This window comes from Fukomys damarensis, unplaced genomic scaffold, assembly GCF_012274545.1.
Source record: "Fukomys damarensis isolate Sample0158 unplaced genomic scaffold, DMR_v1.0_HiC HiC_scaffold_24, whole genome shotgun sequence".
In the NCBI taxonomy this organism is placed as follows: Eukaryota; Metazoa; Chordata; class Mammalia; order Rodentia; family Bathyergidae; genus Fukomys; species Fukomys damarensis.
The window spans coordinates 9,558,020-9,581,518 of NW_022900936.1; the positions used below are offsets into that span (position 1 = coordinate 9,558,020).

Sequence of the window (23,499 nt, forward strand, 5' to 3'; positions counted from 1 at the left end):
TTTGGAGAGAAAGATACAGGGCATCACAACAGAATAGATACAAGATGGGTGGCAGAGATAGGGGTACAGTCATGAAATTTCTGGTCTGCACAACTGGGTGGATGATGGCTCAATTTACTAAAATGAGAAAGGTCTGTCCCCTATATTAGAGTGGTGGATAGCAATTAGAATTCTCTTTCCGTCATGTTGATTTAGAACAGCTTAATATTAGGTGTCCAAGATCTGCCTCCTGGACAGCCTACCATCTAAAAATTGATAGTTTTTGGAAGAAGCTGGAGGTGGAAATATCCATGTTCTTTTCCCTTCTCCCAGCCTCTATGCCCATGGCAAATCCTTCAAGGTGTCTGAGGATTCCCAATACTCCTCAGAGCAATGTGCAACTGAATAGTCTATCTCCAAGTTGTACCCAAATTTGACTAAGGTTTGCAAAGTATGACCAAAATACATATTAAGAAATTGTAAACTGCATTTACTCACAATATAATAAACTCATTTGCTTGCACCAAATTACATACAGTTTAAAGATTTTAGTGAAATAAATGAAACCATGGAAGTGCTAGAAGAAAACAGAAGTTAATATTTATAAAATCTACGACTACGACTGAGAGAGGACGTTCTTCTTGGACATTATAGGCAGAAACCATTAAAAATGTTTTAAGCAAATAAAAATCAATAATATCTAAAACATCTGACTTAAGAAATTATCTCTAAAAATAAAGAACTCACACAAATGGAGAAAAAAAGATAAACTCCAAAAGAAAATATGACGAGGACAAGAACAGAAATATAAATGACCAACTGATACATTTTTTAAAGTTCTAAGCTCTTATCAGAAAAAAAACCTGAATTAAAACAAGGAGATACTATTTCTCACTATCAAGCTGGCAGAACTCTAGGCACATGCAGGCAGGTACTAATGGGAGCAGAAGTGACCCTGACCTCCCTGAAGACAATCTGGTAACACCTATCAATCTCCTTAGTGGTTTTTGTTTGTAAATTTGTCCATTTTGGTGCTGAGGACTGAAGCCAGGATTTCCACCTACTAAGCACGGGCTCTAACATTGAGCTATACCCACAACAAAAACATTAGATTTTACATGTTCTTCAACCTATCGATTTCACTTCAGGAAATTCATCCTAATGGAGGGAAAGGATCAAGGTTGTTGGAAAGGATTTAGGTACAAATATGCTTTTCAAAACAAGATACTGTGTGCCTATAAAACACTGACTCAAAATTACATCTAATCATATTTTCAAGGTAATACAGATCAATGGACATATTCATATAAGTAGCTCTCAAATAATAAAGTGTAAGTGTTTGTTCTGTCTAGAAAGACTGGGCATTCTTTCAAAATCTTCCTTCTGCTTTCATCATGACCATATATTCCTTCCATAATAAAACTTAATTTAGTGACAAAACAAAAATCTTATATATAAGAGACACTAAATGGATTAAAAATTAACCCAAAAGAGAATGAATCCTCCAGTGGTAAAGAATATGCTGGTGCAAATTTTCTTCTCTTCTGGAATAGCATTTTTGCTATATTTATAACATTTTCCATTTGAACATATTACCCTTATAATAAAAAAGTAAAATAAACTTTAAAAAATTAAATTAGTTTTAGGAACCAGGTTTGTCAACGCATGCCTGTAATCCCAGCTACTCAGGAGGCTGGGACAAGAGGACTTCAAATTCAATGCCAGTTTGCGCAATTTAGAGACTCTGTCTCAAAAATAACCAGAAACCTGATAGGGATACAGCTCAATGCTCCCTCAGTTCAATTCTCATTACCAAAAAAATCAAGTAAATTACTTCCAAATCCCATTTTTTACCTTAACTTGAAAGAGCATTACAACTAGCATGCAATATTTTCAAGGGCTTATGCCCGTTTTCCTTCTCTTCACATTCCAACACTCAGATTTTCTTTACTGTTCTACTGTCTTTGGCGAACACAAGAGGATTCTCTCCCAAACTCAGTGGACCCCATAAGCCCATTCCTAATACCTCTGTCCCTATTAATACCTTTGTCTTCCACATGTCAGCCCAAGACTTCTCAAAGTCTCGTCCCCAGAACAACAGTGCCAGCATGAATAAGGAGTTGTTCGAACTGCAAATTTGTGGGCCCAATCCCAGATCTAGTATAGTATGCATGATAATGTCTGAGAATCACTCAGTGTGTCAGTCTTTTTTGCTTTGGGCATTTAGAATCCAGAAACTCTTCTAAAAACAGTCAAATTATATTTTAAATTATTTCTCTCAAAATTCCAAGAGTGAAACATTAAGTCATTCACAGGGATTGAGCTTCTAAGTCTTCAGCAGCTGAAAAACTTGCAAAAGAAAGTAAAAGAGAACCATACCTGTAGAGATGTCTTTTAGGTACCAAGGAGGCCTTGAGACATCACTTCAAGCCTTCAGTGCTTTCCAAGTTGTTCAAATATACCTGGCTTCCTCAGGGAAGACACTAACTATAAACTCATTTAATTACACAGTCAGGGCTACATTATCCAACACTCAACCACATTCTTGGGTAATAACAACATCCCAGCTGAATCTACACAGAAATATAACAATCATGTGTGCTAAAGGAAAAAGTTCAAAAAAAAATTTTTTTTTTATCCTGAACTAATCGATGATCCCATTTGGTATCTACTGAATTTTGATTAATAATTAACAAGAGTTCTTTGCCTATGATGGAGGATTAACCATGATAAACATGAGCCAGGTGCTGAGCTAGTACTAGTGACAAAAAGAAGTTACTGACACACTCTTGCTGCCCTCCAGAAACCTGAGGTACACTTAGAGATAGGCAGGGACAGATAGTAATCACCTCCCAGAGCAGGAATTTAGTTTCTCTATACTTGTTACAGAGAAAGTTGAGTGTTTTGAATGATTAATCACTTTTTCAAAGCCACCCAACTCCCTCCAAGTCCATGTTCTATCTTCCCCTCAAACTTGGCACCATCCTTTCTCCTTTATTGTGTATACTTTATTGTATAATGTATAAAAATATAAAGAGAGTGAGTTGGGGTTTTCATATTTTTTTGTTTTTATTTCTGGTAACCTATGGATCAAATCCAGGGTCATGCAAATATAGAGGAATATTATTTCAGTCAAGTAAAGTAAAATATCCATCTCTTTACATAGTTATCTTTGTGAATGTGCAGTTAAGAGCACCTGAAATCTACTTCTTACCAAATTTCCATACACAAAATGTTATCAACTATACTCATCACGTTGTACAGCAGATCTCCAAATTTATTCATCTTACATGACTGCATATCTTTATGATTCCACTCTATCCCCTCCCTTTTTTTTAATAATCCAGCTTTAAAACCTTTGAAATCAGAGGATTTTGAGGAAGCCGGAAGCAGGGACCACGTACTGCACTCTCACACACTGCCTGGAACTCACAGGACGTGCAGAGCACAGGGTCATTGGCCTGCAACTTTCTAAGCTTTCCCTACCCCACTGGTGAGGTCCATGTCTACCAGCACAGCACTGTTTTCCTCCCAAGAAGTTCAGGACTGAGGAGCGGATATGGCCCCACAGCACAGATATCTCTGGAGGTAAAAGCGTTTATCTGAAAGTACAACTGGAAAGCAAAGGAATTATAATGCCCAATTTCGAACACTAAAGGGCCTGGGCAAGCTCTCCACTTCCCCTAGAGAGGGACCTGTGGAGAGCAAGGCTGTGAGCAAGCAGAGAGGAGGGAGGAGGTGGGAGGGAACATCCTTTATCTCTCCTCCTCCCGCCTAGCCCATGGCTAGAGACCCTGGCGCTCACAGTGACCTCAGGGATGAGAAGCTGGAAGAACTCCCACCTCAGCCACTTTGCCATCTTAGAGAGGAGGAGAGACCCCATCAGCAGTGCTATGGTTTGAATATGGGTACTTTTCCCCACAGACTCCTGTACAGAGGTTTAGTCTCCAGGAAAGCAGTACTGAAAGGTGCTGAGAGCCTTTAAGAAGTGGAACCTTAGGGCATGGGTGGGAAATGCCCTCAGAGGGAAATGTGGAATTGCTATCTCCTGGCTCCAGAAGTGAGCTCTCCTCTGGGATATGTTCCTAACATACCCATCTCAACAGAAGCCCACACCAATGGGACTACGCAATCTTAGAGATGAAAACTGGGAGCTTAAAAAACTTTTCTTAGGCCGGGGATCTGGCTCATTGTTTCCGCCGCCTGCCTCACAAGTACAGGGTCCGGAGTTGGATCCCCAGTACTGTGGGAGCCCTGCCATGGCCCTCTAGGAGTTTGACATTTAAAAGGAAACTTCTTCACCTCTACACTCAAGGCATTGATACAATCTGTAACATTCTAGGACTCTGCTTGTTAAACTTGTTGCTGCAATGGGAGAAACTCAAGGAGACAGCCAAAGATCTGATGTTCTTTGCAAAGAGTCAGAAAATCCGGTCTTTGCATAAAAGATACAAATAGTTGCTTGGTGCTTCCTGTTGATTTGAACCTATAAAAGGAGCTGTTTCTGTGAAATAAATCAGACTTCTCTTCGTCTCCACTCAGGCTTGTGTGTTCTTTCCTTTCTCAATCCTCACTCCCCGACTCAGGCATGTTCGTGTGGTGACGGCTGGACTGCCACACAGTACCAAATCACAAAACAAAACAAAACAAAAAAACTGGAAGGTCAAAATTCAAACCATTAGCATGAACAAGTCCAAGCCACAAGAGGGATATTGAAGGCTTTTCTGTTACGAGGAGATTAGAAAATTATGAACAGTAAGTCAGGGGTCCCTAGAAAATAGATGGAAAGCAGTATGGCACAAGATTCAGCACTGGGAATCAAAGGGAAAGTGGCTCACAGCTGGGACAGGTGCAGGGGCTTCTGCTTCTGTAACACCCAGTATGACCTCACTGATTAGTCAGGGAAGTGTGAGCAAGCAGGAGACGGGGGCAAGGAACATGCTATATAGGAGGCAGGGCTTGGGGTGTGTTAGGGAATTGATCATGTTAAAGTATGCTGTGACGCCGCCTCACAGGCTGCATTCTCCTGATACATCTTGGCTCCTAAAATGACCTCATGCCCTTATCTCTGGTTTCCCTCCCTCCAAGGCCACAGTGGTCCAGGAAAGTTGAAACCTGTGTCTGCAGGACTGGGCCCATAAAAGCAATCTGGCCTGTGATAGGTTAAAAGTAGCTCACTCCTCATAAATAAACAATAGCCCACCCCAAAACTGATAAAAGGACCTTCCTTTCTTTGTTCTTCTCTCTCCTTCTGCTTCCTCCTCCTTCTCTTTCTCTTTCTCTCTCTCTCTCTCTCTCTCTCTCTCTCTCTCTCTCTCTGCCTTCCTGCCTCCTGCTCGCCTCCCTACAATAAAGATCTGCTGGACCTCTCGGTGCGTGAGTGGCCTAATTGGGAAGGGGCACCCAAAAGGGCACACGAACCCCCTTTCAGGGTGCAGCTCAGTGGTAGTGTGCTTGCCTAGCATGCATAAGCTTTAGATTCAATCTCCACACCACAGGGAGGAAAGGAAGGGAAATAAAATGAAAAAGTACTATGTGACAAAAGGGCATTTGGAGGATTTCTAAGTGATGCTGGCAGAGTAGAAGAGGAACCAACAGGACCCAAGCAGAAAGCTCTCTCACTAGGCTGTGGGTAAAGGTTTAGACTGCAAACTATAAGGTAGCAGTTTGCAAAGTGTGGTCTGTGGATCCCTGGGTCCCAGGAAACCAAAACTGCTATCACAACAGAACTCATACATTCTTTGCCATTTATTTCCCTGTGTTTATAATTACTTTGGTATAAAAACAATGGTGAGTAGAACTGCTGCCACCTTAGCAATGGCAACAAACTGTACTCGTATCACTATATTCTTCACTGCCACACACTCCACATTAAAAAATAAAATTAAGGCAGTTTCACAACAGAATATCTGGATATGAAAAAACACTACTTTATTAAATCTCAGCCCTCAAGGAAACACTGAAAACTAATTTGACCAAGTCCTTAAAAACACTTCCAAGACACAGAACTATGAAGGATATCTTGAGGAAAAACACCAGTGCAATAGTATATGAATTGTGAGCTCAACTAGCCACTATTTTCATGGAATATGATTTCATTCAGTTAATAGGGCAAGAGGTACTAGAGAACTGAAATCAAGGGTATTCTATCTACCACTAAGCTATATCTCCAGCCTTTACCTTGAGATAAAGTTTCAATAAATCGCCTGAGCTGGCCTCAAATTTATTAGCCTCCTGCCTCAGCCTCCTGAGTAGCTGGGATTATAAGCATGTACCACCAGCCTTATTTTGTCAGTTTTAGAGACAACAGAAAAACTACTTTGGTATCTGAAAGACAGGTTCTCAAAAATAAAGTGAGTTAATTGCTTCAAGAGAAACAACTAAAGCCAGGAGTGGTGGGTGGTACAAGCATGTAATCCCAGCACTCAGGAAACTAAGGCAGGAGGATGCTGTGATTTCAAGGCCAGCCTGGGCTACACAGTGACTTCAAGGCTGGCCTGAACTACACAGGGAGAACTTGTCTCAAAAAAGAAAGAAAGAGGGTGAAGGGAGGGCAAGGGTAAGGGGAAAAAATGAGAACCAAGACCTGTCATGTGAAGGTACAATCCCAATGATAAGAGAAACAACTAAAGCCAGGAGTGGTGGGTGGTACAAGCATGTAATCCCAGCACTCAGGAAACTAAGGCAGGAGGATGCTGTGATTTCAAGGCCAGCCTGGGCTACACAGTGACTTCAAGGCTGGCCTGAACTACACAGGGAGAACTTGTCTCAAAAAAGAAAGAAAGAGGGTGAAGGGAGGGCAAGGGTAAGGGGAAAAAATGAGAACCAAGACCTGTCATGTGAAGGTACAAGATCCCAATGATGAATGTAACTGTACTGTATACCTAAAATGTACCAATAAACTCAATAAGGGGAAAAAAGAAAGAAAAGAAAAAAGAAAGAGGGAGGAAGGAAGGGAGGGAGAAAGGGGAGGGAAGGGAAGGGAAGGGAAGGGAAGGGAAGGGAAGGGAAGGGAAGGGAAGAGAGGGCAAAGCTAATAGTTTTTGATGCTAAAAATATTTGAGCTTTTGGGTGAAAATTAGAATTTAGAAAACTTGTATCTGCTACTGTGAGCTAGATAGCTCCCCATTGCTTAAAAGATTTTCAAAGATAGGTGATGATTTTACTTAATGAATTGTGTCAACATCTGGAAGATCTACAGAACTCAAGTGAACCAGCATTTTCCAAATGCCCAATAAACAGTGTCACAAAATCATACAGTGATAAAATGTCCAAAGTGCAAGATGGCTCAATACATTTTGATGTAACAGAGTATGAAAACTTCCCTGAGATGACTTCTGATTTCATGTTACATGTAACTACAGTATTAAGAAATTAGCCCCTGCCAAGATTTGGCATATGATACAGAATTACTGAATAACCACTATTTTCTGAAAAAGTTTTAATTAAAAGATTCTTGCTTTTTCCAACTGCATAAGTGAAAGTCTAGATTTTCTTCAACAACTTCAACCAAACATTTCACAACAATTACTGTAAAAGCAAATTTGAGTCCAGCTTTTCTCTATTGAGCAAGACATGAAAGAAATTTGCAAAAATGTAAACCAATGCAAACTTTCTCCCTAATGTGTTTTGTAAACTTTTCATTAAAATATTTATGTTAATATGTAATAGGGCTTGTCATGGTTATTTTAAGTAAATTTGTTAATAAATACTTTCGTGAATTTCTCAGGGTTTTTTTTTTCCTCTCAGTTTTAATTTGTAATCTGGCAAATGGTGACAGAGAAAAACTCATGTGAAGAAAAGTTCCTTAGGGTCCTTATTTACCTAAAGATCCTGACACCAAGAAGTTTGAGTCTCAGGCTCCTTCAGAGAGATGTAACCACACAGAGAATGTAGTACTTTGAAGCAAGTAGATACCTCTGGCAACAATGTGTATACAAAATGAAGTACAACAGGAAAGCCAAACCAGTCAGAAAGCAACAGCCAATAAGAGCAAAGTAAAGTGGAAAATTTGCCTGGATGAAGACAGTAGTAGCAGGAACAGAAAGGTAAAAGTACAGATTTAAGATATTTTGGCAGGGAAAAAAAAAGATATCTTGGCAGTGAACTGACAGAATCAAATGACCATTTTCACAACCCATAATCCCAGGTTGCCAGCATATAAAACAAAACTGTAATTATCTGTCCACCTATCCGGATGAACTGAGTAAGACTACACTACTTGGCTGTATTTTGGCATAACATAAGCAGAGTCTGCGTTTGGTTGTCTGAACACCATTCTCTGGTGCTAACCAGGTGTTTAGTTGTGACACTAAGTGTGAGCCCCAAGTTTAGGGGTCAATCCCCTAAGACTTCTTCCACGCCAGACACCAGCATCGAGCCTCCTTGCACATCTCCAAGCTACCAGCGTACCTGCCCAGCTGGCTACAAATTCAAAGTTTCCTACAAATCCCCTTCAAATTCATTAATTTACGGAATGACTCTTAGAAATCGGGAAAGCACTATACAACACAAGAAGTGCCAAGCAGAGGGAAACCACAGGGCCGAGGATGGGGGTGGCCAGAGGGTTCCAAGCTGGCTCCTCTGATACACAGGTGCTCACCTTCCTGCACATCAGTGTGTTCACCGGCCAGGGGCTCTTCAAATCTCATCGTTCCAGTTTCCATGTGTGATTCCACGACACAGGCAGGACTGACTGACCAGGGAACGACGTGACAAAAGCCAATCTTCAGTGCCTCTCCCTTCTCCAGAGATGCCAGTGGTAAAGGGCTGATGTTCCATACCCTGGGCAAGTGGCCGTGGGGCTGATCCTCCAGACCAGCCCTCCTTCTGAGGCACCCAGGCCAATCTGTCTGCACACTAAAGGAAGACAGGGGATAACATCCCGAGCTACCAGCACACCTACCAGGCTGGCTACAAATTCAAAGGTTTCTACAAGCCCCCTTCACGCTCAGTGGTTTACTAGAACAAGCATGTCAAGGAAGGCGAAGCTGAGCAGAGGTTAAGGAAGGTAAACAGGACAGGAAGACAAGGGGAAAGAAGACAGAAAAAAAAAAAAAAAAAAAAAAAACAAGCACAATCAGATTGGGGCTCACAGACTTACAAATTAAGCCCTATTTTTATCTACCTACAATGCCCTGTCTGGTCTGGCCTTTCCTCCCTCTCCAATCTCATATCCTCCTCACCAGCTATGGTGGCCTTCTTGTCAAATACTGTGTACCTTTATGCCGTGGAAGCTACTCACAAGCTGTTCCCCTGGCCTGGAAATCAACTTTTCCCTTTCTTAACTCTGTATGTACTGAAGACCACACATAAATGTCACATCTTTCCTGGACTCTTTGACTACATTATGTCCTCCTGAACACTACTCCAAAGTACTCGCAACAGCTGGGAATCTGAGTGTGTGTCTGTGTCTGTGTGTCTGTCTGTCTGTCCGCCCAAGCAAAATATAAATTACAGTAAAGACAGGGACCCTGTCACTATTCTTCTTGCATCTGCCACACACAGTCAAGTAGGACATGGTATGGACACAAAGGAATTGCACATGGTCTCAGAGGAACCAGGTAAGGACAGTCATCTAAAACATGGGAAAGGACTACACAGTGAGACCCTGTCTCAAAAAAAAATAATAATAATAATAATAAAAATAAACATGGGAAAGGAAAGCTTCACCTCAACTTTCCTTCTTCCCTTTCATTTTCTCTCAATCAGGAAGGACTTCAGCGTGAATACAATCGATTCACACAAGCTATGTGGCGAGTGGCATAGAAGAAGGCAGACAGAATCACTTCCTGAGAGTGAAGTTCTCAAGACTTGAGGAAAGAGGCCAAGTTTGGTACAATGTCCGTGAGGAGTGGAGAGAAAGCTGAGGAGGACCACTTACAGGACAAAGCTAAGCATGAAGACAAAAGTCTGTAAGGTAACTTCATGTACGCAGGCTGGCCTCAAACTTGCACAATCCTGCTGCCTCAGTCTCCTAAGTGCTGGGATCACAGGCCTGCACGACCACACCCAGCTCTTCAGCTGACTTTTAGGAGCACAAAAATTGGATACAGAACATAGACAGTTGGGTTGGCCCAAGAATGGAAGTTTGCAGGATAGAAATGATGTAAAAACAACAGGTAAGACATACCTGAAGTGACCCACTCTGAGGTCTGCTTCATATGAAAGAAAATAAAACTAGGAGGAAAAGAGAAAAGGTCAAGGATAGAGATGGGCTGATGACCAGGATACGCTATAATCAGGTGTGAAGCAAAATGTCTTATGTATTTATAATTTTTAAAATAAATGTAATAGTTACATACAATGGTGCACACCTGTCATCCCAGCTACTTGGGAAGCTGAGGCATGAAAATCACAAATCCAAGGCCAGCCTGGGTAACCTGGCAAGACCCTGTCTCAAAATAAACAATAAAAAGGGTTGGGTATGTAGCTCAATACAGAGTTCAATCTGCAATGTCAAAAACAAACAAATAAATACAGTATTTTTTACAATACTAAAAGTTCTCAGCACCTACTTTGATCAGACGTAGAACAGCAAAAAAAAACTGATTTCAAAAATAGGCCCATGTTCTTCAGAAAAAGGTCAAGTTGCTCTTTCTCCTGATGCTTAACAGGAAAAGTAGTAACTGTGAAAGAATGTCTCCTTACATCTCCTCCTTCCAGCCAAGCCAAAAGAGAAGACTAGCAATATATAGAAGGCTAGGCAATAAAAAATCTGAAGCAGATAAACTGTTAAAAAACCACTCATAGCCAGGTATGGTGGCACATGCCTGTAATCCCAGCACTCGGGAGGCTGAGGCAGGAGGATGGCTGCAAGTTCGAGACCAGCCTGGGCTACACAGTGAGTTCCAGGTCAGTCTCAACTACATAGTGAGACCCTGTCTCCAAATACCAAAAAGAAAACAAACCCCAAAACCATTCATAATTCTAAATCAAAGATTATCTGATTGGCTTGGGTGTGGTTGTACATACCTATAATACCAGCACTCCAGAGGCCAAGGCAGACAATCCCTGAGAATTCAAGGCCAGTATGGGCTACATCATGAGATCAAGGCCAGCCTCGATTACATAGCAAGACCCTGTCTCAAAAACCAAACAAAACTGGGGCCCAGGATTTAGTTCAGTGGTACCGGTGCCTGCCTCCCAAGCACAAGGTCCTGAGTTTGATCCCTGGTACTAATAAGTAAATAAATAAACAGACAGACAGACATAAAACATATAAATAACTGGATGAATGAGTGAATAAATGAATGAAAAATAACCAGACCAGATGAATCTGCCAAACTTCACTCTATCTAGTCAATCACAGAATAGTAGAGTATGTTTTATCTTAAATGACACAATACAAAATGCAACTATGGGCAGCATACTGAGCATCCATATCTAAAAAGCAAACTCTACTGAAAAGAAACTTCATATATACTTGCATATACCTCCATGTGCCTATATCATTTAATTAAAGACCACCATTTAAAAGGAAAAAAAGTCATGGCCCCTTCCCACATGATTATGGTACATGAAGGCTGTGTTGCTCATAATTCACATTCTTTCTCCTCCTAAAGATTCCACTGCTTCTCCTTGCTGTTAATTCCAGGAGTTTTGGTACAGACCTCACAACTGGTCCAGTAGGTGGACCCAATGCCCAGGCACATGACCAAGCCAAGCCAATCAATTTCTTACACTTGGCAAGTATGAGAACCCATACATTTCCAATCTGTGCTTTCTCAACTTGCAAATGAACAAGTTCAGATAAACACAATTCTGAATAAGGAAAATCTGCCCCGAAGCAGCCTCCCTTTGTTTTCCTTCTATTACTATCTTTTTCTTTCCTTTCTATCACTTTTTTTTCTCTCCCCACCCAACTCCTTTCAGATAGCAACTCCTTTCAGATAGTTTCTTAGAAGTAGAAGATTCCTGATATATGATGTCACCATAAGAACCGATAATGCAAGGACTAAACCCAGCCTCCAGGTAACTACTCTGTGATTAAATTTCTTGATACACAGATATTAAAGTTTAGATTATTTCAGTGGCCACAAACACAGCTGTCAAACCCACACCCTACACAGCTGCACAGAATCATTTTTTGCATGAGGTCAACATTTTATATGTGAAAGGAAATAACACTCGTGAAATTTTAGGACATTTGAAGAAGTCAAAGTTCAAAATCTCTTCCTTCCTGTTTCCCCTCAGCTAGAGATCTGTACTGGTTTAATAAAGGTCAAAAAGGCTGCATCCACATTTGCAAAATAACCTTTCCAATCAAATCACAATTACTGAGCTTAACGTGTATGCCACTGTTATTGTCACACTCCTTCATTTTTTATGTTCTTACACAGAGAAAATAACAAATTCACATCTTCCTCAAAGAACAGTAAAGAAAAACAAGATAACATAAGTCTAGTAACCCTTATCAGAAATGCTCAGGACCAAAAGTATTTCAGAGTTTGGAGATTTTTGCATTGTGTCACACTTGAATAGAGTTTATCAGCAGAACCCAAAATCTCCAAATCTGAAACTTCTTGAGCACTGTTATCAGTGTATTAAAAGTTCAGATTTTGGAGTATTTTAGATATTCAGATTAAGTATGCTCAACCTGAATTACAAAAAGAATCTAGTGCCGAGAACAAGGAGAGTTTAAATCACAGTAACAAAAACCAATTCTAGCTGCCTACACCAAGAGGAGGAGGATAATCTTAAGAACCCAGGAACCAGGGCCAGGGATTCAGCTTAGTGGTGCCGCCACCCACCTCACAATCGCAAGGTCCTGAGTTCAATCTCTGGTAAAAAAAAAAACAACAACAACAACTCCAGAACAAGAACACAGTAGGCTCCAGAAAGGACTGGACAGGTTCAACGATGCCAAAGATTCAGGTAGAGTTTTCTCTGCTTCACTCTAGATACATGCTCTACTTTCTCCATCCAGAAATGGCCTCTCTGCACCCTGACATGGCAGGAGAACAGTGGCCTATGACTCCCAAGTCTTTACCTTAGCACTTGGGCACTGAAGGCCACATCTTTCTTTTCGGAGCCTAATTTCAAATTTCCAGGGAAAGGATGCCGATTGGTGAGCTGGCTACATGCTGAATTTACACACTAGTCTTCTGTGGGAAGGAAGCAGTAGGAAGGAGTTGGATGTGTGAGTTAAAAGACAGTTGTGGGGTTATTGGACAGACACTCTCAAGGCTTCCACTGCACAGTTCCAGCTTTCCACCTTGTTTTTCTCGCAATACAAAACAAAAAATTCATCCACAGAACTTCAGCAAATTAAACAGAATTTAACAAATTAAAGGGCAATTAGCATTCATTACCATTTGGGAAGTTCAGGCCAAAAGAAATACAAATTAGGGCTGGGGGCATAGCTCAGTGGCAGAGTGCTTGCCTAGCATGTGAAAGGCCCTGAGTTCCATCTCTAGCACTGGAGGGAAAAAATTAAAACAAATAGAACTGTCTAAGATATCTTTGAAAGGTTGCATCCATTACTGGTAAGGAAAGAGGAAACAGGTATATGTCACTATGCAAGGGAAACTCTTTGAACAGCAGCATGTTGTTAAGGCTTTGGAAACAAAGGCTTTTGGTCCAAGAATTTCATGTCTTTATTAAAGCAAAAAGTAAGTGACTGATTAAACAAATAACGATCACAAAAGGCTGCAAATACATTCACTGGATAATGAGTGAAAAATACAGGGTACAAGCCTGTATGGACCTGAGGTTACAAACTGGCAAGCCACACAAAGAAAGAACGCAGCCCTGGGAGATTATAAGTGCTGGGAGTGTAGCTCTGTAGTAGAGCACTTGCCAAGCATGCATGTGACTCTAGGTTCAATTCTCCATACAGGAAAGAAAGGAGCTTGCATGTTAAATCCACAATTCCAGGTATGGTAGCAGCAATATCTGCCCATAAAGGAAGGGGACAACTTGCCCTGGTCTGCCCTATGATGGGCCACCTTCAGTGTCCAGTCCCCAAGAGGCATTCATACCTCCCAGACCGAACAGCTGCACACCAGGCACCGGCAGCTAATTTGAGCATGCTGACCCTCACAGAGCATTAGCAGTCATATTACTGGATGGTGAGATTCTGGCTAGGCTGTGTCTTGTTTACTTCTCTATATTCTCAAAAGTTTACTTCAATAAATATATATTGCTTTGTAGAAAAAATGCTATTTCTTAAATTATCAAGTCACCACCATAATATCCTTCCATCTAAAGGGATTAAAACAATTACAGATAACAGATAATAACTGCAGGTTTTGGGGGGTTTGCTTGTTTTAGATAAGGTCTCGCTATGTAGCCAGGTTGGCCTCAAACTCATCATGACCCTCCTTCCTCAGTCTCCCAAGTGCTGGGATCACAGGTGCGTACCACCACACCCAGCTACAGTTTAAAATTAACTGAACCAAGAAGTACAGTAATGCAACATCCAATTATTACAGGATTTCCCTGCCTTTGATACTAATTAAAACTCCAGAATGGACAGCCAGCTACAGCATTTTACAAAAACAGTTAGTCTACAAAGAAAACAGCTTCCTGGACACTCAGCTTATAAAACAGGTATCTGAAGGATTCACTTCCATATATTTAAAGTTCCTTTCACCAAGAATAGAAAGCAAAAAATTTCTCCTGTGGGAAACCTCTATTCATGACCTTAACTCAACAAATATAAAGTTAAATAAGTTCTTGAGCTCTATCTAATATTGCTGTTTTACTTGATCAATAGTCACGTAACAGGTGCTTCTAAACTGACAATGGGGTTATCTCCCAATAAACCCATCATAAAACCAAAACACTCTAAGTAGAAAATGCATATCCCTAGCATATCGAACATCACAGCTAAGCAACACAGCACACGACAGTACTAGTTTGCCTTTGTGACTGTATGGCTAACTGGGAACTGTAGCTGGCTGCTACCACACATAATTTTGGTACCAAGAGGTTTTTTTTTGAGGCGGGGGATACCGGGGATTGAACTTGGGACCTTGAGCTTGCAAGCCAGGCAGCGGAACCACTGAGCTAAATCCCAGCCCTACCACCCATCATTTTGAAATAGGATCTGACCATATTACTAGCCCAGGAAAAAACAAAATGTACAATTTAAACCTATCTCCTTCCCTCCCTTCCCCCTCTTTGTAGTACTGAGGACTGAACACAGGGCCTTCACACTGCACTATAGCTACAGTCCTTTTTTCACGTTTTACTCTGCTAAATTGCTAAATTGCCCAAGTTGGTTTCAAAAGAGATCCTCCTTCCTCAGTCTTGCATAGTGCTGAGATTACAGGAATGTATCACTACTCTAAGTGCTCTCTTTTTACTTTGTCTCATTCTGGTTTTAATTTTTGTGAAGGATCTCTCTATGTAATCCAGGCTGGCACCAAATTTACTGTATCATCTGGGCTGGGTTCAAACTTGCAACAATCCTCCTGCCTCAGCCTCCCAAGTACTCTCTAATCTTTTAAAGAAAACCAAAACAATTGTAATTAACTATATCTGAAGAGGTCTAAAAATAACGAATACTATTACTCCCTGAAACCTGCCATATACAAGAATAGCACTACTTGGGCTGGGGATTTAGTTCAGTGGTTCCACCACCTGCCTCACAAGCACAAGGCCCCAAGTTTGATCCCCGGTACCAAAAAAAAAAGCATTAATTATTTACTATCTTAAGGTTAAAGCAAACACGTATTTGCTTTATTTACCATAATGGCACTAGGGATTGAACCCATAAAGCACCGAGCCACATCCTCAGACCTGTTTTGTTTTTTGAGATATGGTCACACTAAGTTCCCCAGCTTGCCTCAAACATGGGATCCTCCTGCCTCCCAAGTAGCTAGGATCACAGATGTGTACCACCACACCTGGCTAACAACTGATTTTTATAAACAATGGATCCCCAATGAGCACATTCTTATTACAGACAACACACAGGAATGGAGTTTATACATTGGCTTATAATACAACATATCACCCTCATTAGAATGATAAAACTGCTGAGGAAATTTGCCTTGGAGAGAAGTAATTAGCCCTGCACATACAGACACACAGATGAAAAGACACACACACACACACACACACACACAGGAACAAACTGAATGGTACAATGGTATCTTGCTTCAGTGTGTTCACTGTTAAGAGTAAGTGTTCTTAACTACACGAGTGAAAACACAGCACTAAAGCTGGCTGACTGGCTATTTCCACAAACTATATCCATGTCTAATGAATGAATGCCACCAGACACCACAAGGACCTGCAGACAAAATGCAAGGAGAAAAACAATCAAATGCTCTTCATAGCAACACAGGATCAAAAGTACTGTCCTCTTTACTGTCCCCTTCCATGAAGAAGAGGACATTTAACTTAACCATCAAGGATAAAACTGGCCAACTGACGGCCAGGCATGGTGGCATGGTGGCGCACGCCTGTAATCCCAGCACTCGGGAGGCTGAGGCAGGAGGATCACTGTAAGTTCAAGACCAGCCTGGGCTACATAGTGAGTTCCAGGTCAGTCTCAACTACATAGTGAGACCCTGTCTCAAAAAAACTAAAAACAAAAAACCAAACCAAAACAAAACAAAACATCTGGCCAACTGCTACAACCTTGTTATTTTCTCATTCATATTCATTTGAATCCTAAACTGTTCGCCTGTCGCCTGTAATCCCAGCACTCGGGAGGCTGAGGCAGGAGGATCACTGTAAGTTCAAGACCAGCCTGGGCTACATAGTGAGTTCCAGGTCAGTCTCAACTACATAGTGAGACCCTGTCTCAAAAAAACTAAAAACAAAAAACCAAACCAAAACAAAACAAAACATCTGGCCAACTGCTACAACCTTGTTATTTTCTCATTCATATTCATTTGAATCCTAAACTGTCTCATCCCTCAGTTCAACTCCTAGCTCTACCACTCAGTGGAGAGAGATGCACTCAGTACGACTCTGATGTGGCCTGTGCATGGCCCTGCAGCACAGCGAGGAGGTGTTGGGGACCATGCTGCCTCAGCAGACAGACAAACGCAGGCCAAAGGAAGCCAAAGCGATTTCACCAATGTTCACTCTGGGCATTAAGATTACGAGGCAGTTAAGATGTGTTATGTTCATCTACGGACTCCCAACAAATGTAATCATTATGTACTGCAAATGTACTAATACAGTACTTTAAAACTTTAAAAAAAGATAATAAGGCAAGTTACCCATCATTAATTCTAATAACAGTTGATCCACAACTTAGTTCACTTTTTAAAATTTATTTTGTTAGGGGGCTAAAACTTTAGCTTCAATATTCTATCACCTTACTGATTTATTTATTTGGGGGGGTACTAGGGATCGAACTCAGGCCCTTATGCTTGCAAGGCAGGCAGTGAAATCACTGAGCTAAATCCCCAGCCTATTTATTTTTGAGACAGAGTCCTACTGGGTAGTCCAAGAGGGCATTGAAGCCACTATGTACCCCATACTGGCCTGGAATTCAGAGATCTTCCTGCTTCAGCCTCCCAAATTCTGGGATACAGGTGTGCACTACCACTCCCAGCCACATTTATTAATAGGTGTTTTTTTTGGTTCATTTTTAAATACTCCCCCAGTGAAGTCATGACAGCTCTCTATACTGAGACCTTCGTGTTACTCCTCTGAACTCTTTCAGGCCACCAAATCCTGCAAACTCACTGACAGGAGGGTCTGACAGGTTCCCAACTATCTCATCACAATCCTGAGTCTCCTGTTTCCAAGGCAAGTGCACACAAGTAACTGTGTTCTCAAATTTTACAAGTCTCCATCACTCTCATCCTGTTTTTCATCAGGTACAACTTGAGGAAAACCATTACAGAGTAAAATATAACAGGACTGCCGGAGGGACGAATGTCAGTTTTTGAGGCTCATGTATGAGTCAAATTCCATGACCAGCTTTTCAGTGAAAGGGATTCAAATGTAAGCCCCACCTAACATACGCATTAATACGTCATTAATATGTCATTAGTACATGTCCACAACGGAAATCAGGAATGTAAAAAGTATCCAAACACGTATTCAGTATTCCAGGAATAGGTTGAGTTTTGGATTCCCATGGTCAAAAATCAGTGCAGCTGCTTGCTGGCTGTTACTGAACTGGTACTACAGTTTTCAAGGCATATCCTTGTGTAAAATGAGAGACTTTGTGAAGGTTAAGTGACTTAATGTATATAAATACTGCCAAAGGACCTGACAGATGTTAGCTAATGCTATTACAGATACTGTCTGACTTTCCATAGCCCATTACTAACAGGCACTCTTCTTCCTAGAAGAAAAATCTCAAGTCATGTTAAGTCATTCTAAAAAGAGGGTCATGGAGGAGGGTCAGAGAGACTGGAAAATTCATATACCACAATAAATATAAATTGCATACTGGATGTATCAAAATCTTTAAACTTTAGCGTATCCTTTGATTCCTGCAACTGACTAACCTATCCAAAAGAGGGACTCTCATAGGTGTAAAATGACGTATGTAAACTAGTCATTGAAGAGTTACTGGTAACAGTAAAGGGGAAAAGAAACTAATGTCTAATAAAACTAATTCATCAAAATTAATTTATCAGAGATCCACAAACTGGGATATTCAATTACCAAAACTCTGTAACTGACTATAGACAGCCAACATGGAAAGATGGTAAGACCTCCCAAAAAAAACAGGCGAGAAAACCACCATATGTTCTGCAAGATCTCATTTTCATTACTAAAGACTGTATATGAATAACCACATGCACACACACACACAAAGGATCTGAAAAGGATGTACTGAGGCAACGAAGTTATAAGTATTCTATAGTTTTCTACTATCTACTCTTCTATATTTGTTTTTCCATGTACAAAAATTTTTTAAATAAAAAGGATACTAGCCAGGTGTAGAGGAACAGTGCTATAATCCTAGCACTCTGGGAGGCTAAAACAAGATCAAAAGTTGAAGCCCCGCCTGATCACCTTATCAAGATCCTATCTCAAAATTTTAAAAAATAAAATAAAAAAGAAACTGCGTAGGGCAGTACACACCTGTAATCCTACCACTCTGGAAGGACAAGGCAGGATTGTAAATTTGAGCACACCCTAGGGAACTTAGCAGCTTAGTGATACCTTGTATTAAAATAAAAAATAAAAAATAAAAAGGGTTGGGATATAGGTCAGTGCAGAAGTTCTGGGTTCAATACCCAAAGTAATAAAATTAAACTGAAAATGATCAATAAAATGTATTTTATTTTTAAAATCTTACATTTATATAATATTTTATAGTTTACTTTTTAAAATGTTTAATCTAGTTACCCATATTTTTTAAAGTATACATATTCAGTACCAAGAAATCAGCAAGACTTTTTTTTTTTGGTACCAGGGATTGAACTCAGGACCTTGGGCTTGTGAGGAAGGTGGCAGCACCACTGAACAAAATCCCCAGCTCAGCAAGACTTTTTTTAAAATCAATAAATTTTTACTTACTATCATAAAGAACACAAATTAAACGAGTTAGCTTTTGAATTTTACAAACTTCTCTATACCAAATTCTTTACAACTAACATTAACCGCAATTTATGAACTGGATGTGTCAAGAATTTGTGTAAGCACTTTTAAGCACTTAAACTTTGTGACCATTCTTTCCATTTTCCACTGAGAAGACTGAGGCATTGTTTCATGGATGAGATCAAAGTCACTAACAACATGTCACCAAATCCAATATTCTCCAGAGTTTGTGCTTTTAATTATCCAACCTTCAACTACATAATAGCCTGTTATTTATGGGGTTCACTGATAGACTCTGAAAAACAGTAACATTTTATTAATATGAAAAGTGAAATTAGAAAACACACCAACTGTATTTTCTAGAAATTAATTTTTATAGCATGATGTTGAGCTCATCAGAGCTCATAAGATGGCACTTAACATAATAATAAATTACTTACCATTACACTATTACTTAAGTTTACCTTTTGAGTCTCTAAGTACATTTAACTAGCAGTCTTCCTTCCAGTTTATCACCTTAAGTTCTGTACGCCAAGGAAAGAGTACCTCCTTTCAGCATCAACCAAATTTCCAGAAATACCTAGGACACAGTGCTTACTGACCTTGATTTATAAAATTAATGACTACTCAGTGATGGGACTGATTTGACATAAAGGCTTTAAAACATGGCCCCTCCTGCCATGTAGTTCACTCATCACTCAACAAATACTTAATTCAATTTCTGCAGGCGCTGGGGATGCTATAGTGAGCCAAAGTCTCTACTGTTCTGAAGTATAAATCATATGTACAACTACATCTCTGAAGCTCACAGCCAATAGTTTTTTTATTAGCAGCCTAAGGTATTAAACTTATTCCACCATTGAAAAACTTGTCATCCACTTGAGATAGTCTTATGGGTGGGAAGGAAGCTGCAGTTGGTTCCCCAACTTTACTGCTCAGGAGAAATTCCTGGAAAACTTTTTGAACACAGCAATTCCAAAGCTCCTCCTCCAGTTGTTTGATTCTGAAGTGAGGCACCAGAAGCTTATTCTTTCCCAGTACTGAGGATTGAACCCAGGGGTATTCTGCCACTGAGCTGGATTTCCTGCCATTTTTGTTATTTTATTTTTTCAGAGTCTTGCTGAATTAAATTGCCCAAGACGACTTTGAATTTGTGATCCTCCTGCTCCAGCCTCTCAAGAGCTAGATTATAGGTATGAGCCACTGTGCCTCATTAAAAACCAGTATTTTTCACATGAATTTCAATCAAGGTTTATGTAAACAATCTCAGAGAAAAACAACCAGTGGAGCCATTAAGGACAGAGTAATCATTCAAAAATATAAGACCAGCTGGAGATTGAGCTCAGTGGTGATGCTGCCTGCCTCACAAGTGCAAGGACCAGAGTTCAATCCCCAGTACAAAAAAATATGTGTGTGTGTGTGTGTGTGTGTGTGTGGCATGAGGATCACCATGAGTTCAAGGCCAGGCTGAAATACATAGTGAGACAAAAAGAAAAAGAAATATAAGTATAAGCCTGGCACAGTGGCACATGCGTTTAATCCCAGCTTCTATACTTGGAAAGCTGAGGCAGAATGAAAGATGGAGCCCTACCTGGGCTATTTACTGAGACCTTTCATAAAAGAAGGTGCTAATCCCAGCACTCTGGGAGGCTGAAGCAGGAGGATCACAACTTTGAGCTTACCCTGAGCAACATAGCAACTGGGTGAGATCCTGTCTAAATTAAAATATTAAAATTAAAATTAAAAAATAAAAAGGGATGGAGATGTAGCTCAGGGAAAAGGCCCTGGGGGCTATCTCCAGAAGGAACACAGGAACAGATGAACAAAGAAAAAAAAATGAATGAAAAAAAGAGAAAAGAAGCAAGTAAGGAAGCAGGCAGGCTGGAGAGCAACCCTGGGTTTGACCCCACTACTGCCAAAAAAACTACATCCAGTTTTCTGACTCTAATGTTAGGTGACAGAAACCTGAATTTCTAACCCCAGGTAATGCTGATGTAACAGATCCAAATTCCAGACTTTGAGAATCCCAATCCGAAAGGGGAGCCATTCAGGAAGGAACACCATTCAAAAGAGACCAGAGTTCTGTGGTAGTGGGATGTGACCTGAGCGATATAAACCCATAATATATTAATGAATTATCTACAATTCACCCATTTAGCTAACTAAAAGATAAAAATGTGGCTAGGGATGTAGCTCAGTGGTAGAGCATGTGTTTATCATCCCACCCTAAATCAATCCCCTAGCACTACCTAAAAAATCAACATGAATATGAGTAAAGGAATTCACCAGTGCCTCTCCCATAATCTCTAACTAGAACTTTGAGGGTGCTTCAATCTAGGCATCTGGAGACATGATAAAACTATGCAGAACTCTACAGTCAATATTACAGAGAAGAATTAGGGAAAAAGAAACTTCTAGTAACTGCAAAATTTTTTTTTAAAAGTGCTGAGGGACAAACATTTCATGAAAATAGCTATCACTCATTTTACAACCTCTTTCACAATGCTTAGTATCTGAACAATCCACAGGGTTCCAAAGTACATTAAAAATTCGTTCCTCTCTTACTCAGACTGAAGAAGAACAGAGCTTCTCCAAGATACTATGCTCATCGAATTCAACAGATACATTCTTAGGTAAAGAAAGACCAATTTCTTAATGTACTATCAGAAGTAGTCCTAACTGGGTAAAAGGTGTTTGAGCCGGGCATGGTGGCACACGCATGTAATCCCAGCACTCCGGAGGCTGAGGGCAGGAGGATCACTGTGAGTAGCCTGGGCTACCTAGTGAGTTCCAGGTCAGTCTCAACTACATAGTGAAACCCTGTCTCAAAAAAACAAAACAAAAAAGGTGTTTGAAATATCTTTAATCTCATCACTAAATCAAATGTCCCTCATTCCTTCATTTAGATGATTTAAAACTTCTTGATGTCTTCACAAACCTAAGCATTTTCATTTTTAAAAAATGTTTTCAGTTATGAGCAACCTCCTACGAAAACAATATAAATGCTTCAACTAGTTAAAAAAAAACTGTAACAAAAACTTTGTTTTTCATACAGAGATAGACAAATGGAAGCAATAAGGGTGTTTAAACTTCTGCTTAAAGTCGTCTAAAAATAAAGGCATCCCAATAAATACATTCGTCCTATTTAGGGGGTTTGGTGACATCAAGCAGACCAGCTGGCCTTGCTGGCTCCTGGCCCCGGTTCCTACTCTCACATCCTGTCCACTACATAATCCATGCGCTATCTCTCTGAGCCTTTTTCTTCGCCCATTCAACGGGATTAGTAAATCTGCCTCCGCTGATCTGAGATCTTTCCAGATGCATTTGTTTGTAAGACACTTGTTTTTATGACTAATCCCTTTTTCTTGGACTTGTTTTTTATTATCTGTACATTTCTGACCACGGAAATAGCACAAGAAGGATGCGAACAGAAAAGCACAAAGAACCACATCTGGCTGGAGTCTCCGTGTATTTAAACGTTCAAGTTGATTCTGTTTTCTGAATAGCACCGACAATGATGGCAAAGTCCGACAGGAAACTTTCACATTTCTCATTCAAGAAGTTGTCAAAAATCTCCATGGCCTCCGACTGAACCAAGAAGAGCTGTTAATGTGTTTCTTCAAAAGCAAAGTCTTTGGTCGGAATCACAACAGGAAGGCTACCCCATAGGAAATGTAATCTACCAAACTGTCTTCTTGATCCAAAGGCAAACAAGTGAAGGAAGGTGCAGCCTACTCCTCGTTGGTTTCCTTTTTTCTCGGAATTCGGATTACATTTCCTCATTCAAGCCAGAAAAGAACGAAATTGTGCCTTGGGTCCGTACCAGAAACTCGAGTCCGTGCGTAAGGGGACCCCGGGGACGCGCTCACCCGGCAAGGGGAGCCGCTTTCTGTTAAATACCGACCGAGCAGCCCGGGCAGCACCGCGCAGGGCCACAAGGCAGTGACCGTCCTTCACTGACAGGATGGTGCAGACACGCGGGAGGCGAGAAAAGGGATGAGCCGGGGACGCGAGGCCGGCGCCCGGCGCGCGGCGCTGCTCCCCGCGGGT

The 23,499-nt window shown here is 40.7% G+C and overlaps 1 protein-coding gene across 8 annotated transcripts in view; it reads right to left on the reverse strand.

Moving 5' to 3' along the window:
• Itsn1 (intersectin 1) overlaps positions 1 to 23,499 on the reverse strand; it is a 195,182-nt gene that overhangs the window by 171,035 nt on the left and 648 nt on the right. The window lies entirely within an intron of this gene.